Source organism: Elephantulus edwardii, unplaced genomic scaffold, assembly GCF_000299155.1.
Source record: "Elephantulus edwardii isolate Elephantulus edwardi_28Jun2011 unplaced genomic scaffold, EleEdw1.0 scaffold00139, whole genome shotgun sequence".
NCBI lineage: Eukaryota > Metazoa > Chordata > Mammalia > Macroscelidea > Macroscelididae > Elephantulus > Elephantulus edwardii.
In genome coordinates this window covers 4,389,936-4,393,833 of record NW_006399889.1, presented here as the reverse complement: position 1 = coordinate 4,393,833, position 3,898 = coordinate 4,389,936, and positions in this window count along the sequence as shown.

The following is a 3,898-nucleotide window of genomic DNA, read 5'->3' as shown; positions in this document are numbered from 1 at the left end:
GCACTGGGAAAGTCTACAGTCAAGGACCTCTCCAAATTACTAAAGAACAATGATGTTATTTTCAGGATTGAAGTGCCCATGCTTCAGATCATGGTATTTTTAATCACTTGCTATATATCTGAGAGCTGCATAGTGTGACAAAGGATAACAGAAAAAATTGATGCCTCTGTACTATAGTGTTGGAGAAGAGTACTGAATATTTCATGTACAGCCAAAAGAACAAACAAATATACCTTGGAGAAGGTGAAGCCAGATTGAACCTTGGAAGCAAGGCTGGTGAAGCTTTGTCTCATATACTTTGGAAACATTGCTGTTGTTGTTGTTTAATGCCGTCGAGTCATAGACGACTCATAGCGACCCTATGAACGAACAGCCTGAGCACTGTTCGTACATAGAGTTTCCGGAGGCAAGCCATTTTGGAAGTGGATGCCGCTCCTGCTTCCAGGCTTGATTTAGTTGGGAAGCTCCAGCCAACACAGTCCACCATGGATGCCCATTACCACGATTGGCACATCACTGTCACAGGCTTCAGCATCACAGCAACCATGAGTTACCTCTGTACAGAACGTTGCTAGGAGGGGCTAATCCTTGGAGAAGGAAATTATGCTTGGAAAGATGGAATGACAGTGAAGGAGTGAAAGACTCTTAACCAACTAGACTGACACAGTGACTGCAGAAATGGGCTTGAGTGTGTCAAAGATTGTAAGGTTGGCACAGGATAGGACAGGGTTCAGATTTATCATTTATAGGGTCATTAAGGGTTGTATTAAACTAGGTGGTACCTAATAATAATAATAATAAATCACATGAGAGGAGGTTGCTCATCATTCTTCTATGGAGCAACTAGTAGATTTGAACCACATGCCTTTGGATTTGCAGTACAGTTTCTTACTACTAGGTCAGTGAGAAGGTAAATTGAGATATTTAGACACGTTGGCAGCAATAGGTCTATAGCATATAAATTGGGATTGGTTAAAGATACATGTCATTCAATTTATTATAGGGTAGTCCCTGACCAAATACAACATAGATTTTTTTTTCTTCCTCCCCAAAGTAATGAAGAGCAATGATCACTCTGAAGACTAAGGTGTGCCTGATACAGGCCATGGTCTTTTTAACCACTTGCTATGCATCAGACAGCTGGACAATGACTAGGGAAGATAAAAGAATTGATGCCTTTGAACTTTGGTGCCGGAGAAGAGCATTGAATATATCATGGACTGCTAAGAAAATGAACAGGTTTGTTCTGTTGTTGTTGTTGTTATGTGCCGTCGAGTCGTTTGCAACTCATAGCAACCGTATGTACAACAGCCCCAAACCCTGCTCTATCCGGTGCCAGTCTCACTGCCTCTGACACACTCATCCTGATTACCCCAGTCAATGAATCAATCCACCTTATAGAGGGTCTTCCCCTTCTGTGCCATCCCTCTACCCTCCCAAGCATGATGTCCCTCTCCAAGGACCTCTCCCTCCTTACAACTTGTCCAAAGTATGTCAGACGAAGCCTCAGAATCTTTGCCTCCAAGGAGCAGCCTGGTTTAACCCTCTTCAGGATGAATCTGTTTGTTTTCTTGGCAGTCCAGGGTACATTCAATACTCTTCTCCAGCACCTAGAGAGGGTTAAATCAGGCTGCTCCTTGGAGGCAAGGATTCTGAAGCTTTGTCTTACGTACTTTGGACATGTTGCAAGAGGGGCCAGTTATTGGAGAAGGACATCATGCTTGGGAGGGTAGAGAGACAGCGCAGGAGAGGAAGATCCTCTATAAGATGGATTGATTCAGTGACTGGGGTAATCAGGGTAGGTATATCGGAGAAAGTGATATTGGCACAGGATAAAGCAGGGTTTATAGGGTCACTATGAGTTGCGGATAACTCGACGGCACATAACAACAATATTCATATTTGTATCTGGGGTCCATTGTAATTATTTAGATAATCCTTTATCTTAAAACTTTCTGGCACAAGCTATGCAATTTTGCAATTGTTTTACTAATGCAACTATTTACATATATATATATATATATATATATATATATATATATATACATACATATATACATACATACATACATACAGTATCAGACTCCAGAGAAAAAGAAAATTGTTCTTGGAGCACATGGCTAGGTTAAAGGTTTGCCATTTGGAAAATAGCTTCTTAAAATCCAAACGCAGTTTTCAATTTCTTGTCAAGACTTTAAAATGGGGTTAATAAAAACATTCAAAAGTGTATTTAACACTGCATGCAATAATTTTCTAGGAGGAAGACAGTGGTATCAAAGAAAGGGAGTAGGTGAAAAGGCACAGGCCACTCTGGGTGAAACTGTCAGAGATGGTGATGCCAGAACGACAGCTTACAAAATTCTTGTGCAGTATTTCAGCAGAAATTTATTATTTATGAAGATCTTTCTATAAATTATAACAACAAAAACATGTTCCATAAGGCCAGGTAGCATGTGTCAATATACATGCCAGGCTAAATTCTATGCTAATTGATTTTTCAATCTTCAGTGCTGGTATTATGACCTAATTGCCATGACATCTTGAATCATGTGGTTTCATCAACAGGCACTACAAGGAGGAATAGTTGTTTTTGCTACTGTAGGTGCTTTTATAGTTGATGGTTTTATAAAATATTTTTATAAAATATTCTGATTCTTTAGCTACAATATATTGTGTAAATTAGCATCTGTGACTCTTCATCAGTATCTTTGTTGAAAATGAAATAATAATTAGTAAAAAGGGAGAAAAAAATTATAAAGGCTACCTGACTTCAGCAACTACCACCCCACAGGTAAATGTGACCCAGAGGCCTGGCAGGTCAAGGTGGTGCTGAAAACTGTTTCCTTGGGCCAGGAAAACAAACTATACACCAGATGCACAGGACACATCATCCTCACTTGGGAAACATTACCCCTTAACTCAAGAGACACTGGCCACAGCAAAAGAAATTTTCAGCCTCTGAAGTGTTTGGAATCACAAAAGCCAATAAAGCTTGAGATATAAGCTACCAGATCAAGGGCTAGTCAATGGGAGTGGGTGGGAGTGGAAGGGGATGCTGGTGGTTGGTAGAGCAGGGAAATAAGTGGGTCAAGATACTTGTGACAAGGGCAGGGACAACACTGAAACTAATGGTTAATTCCACAATTCGGAAATATCCTTCATCTGCTTTTTTCCCATAAAATGTTTATCTGTCAGATACTTCTCTAAATCTGAGCATTCAGATTAAGATAGAGGAGTAAGAAGGATTGGCCATCCATTTCTGAAATAGCAGGCCTCTCAAAACCCTATGTATAACAGATTGGGCAACTGAGGCGGAGCTTTCAAGTGTGGAAATACAAAGGAAGAGAAACAGTTGTAAGCAGACACTCGTGATTGGAACATGGAATGTGAAAACTATGAATACAGGAAAAATGGACATTGTTAAGGAAGAAATGGAACGCAAAATATTGACATACTAGATATTGCAGAAATGAGATGGACTGACTTAGGGCATTTTGAGTCAGATGATCATATGATCTATTACTCTGGAGATGAAAAAGTGAGGAAAAATGGGGTGGCTTTCATAGTTAAAAAAGTCATTTCTAGATATGTCTTGAAATATAATACAGTGAGTGACAGGATAATATCCATACACATACAAGGATGTCTTGTAAATACAACTATCATTCAGATATATGCACCAACAACCAGAGCCAAAGAAGAGGAAAGAGAAAATTTCTACCAACTTTTACAGTCACAGATCGATCGAACATGCAATCAAGATGCATTAATAATAATGGGTGACCAGAATGCAAAAGCTGGGAACAGAGAAGAAGGATCAATAGTTGGAAAACATGGCCTTGGTGACAGAAAAGAAGCTGGAGATAGAATGACTGAATTTTGCACAATCAATGACTTA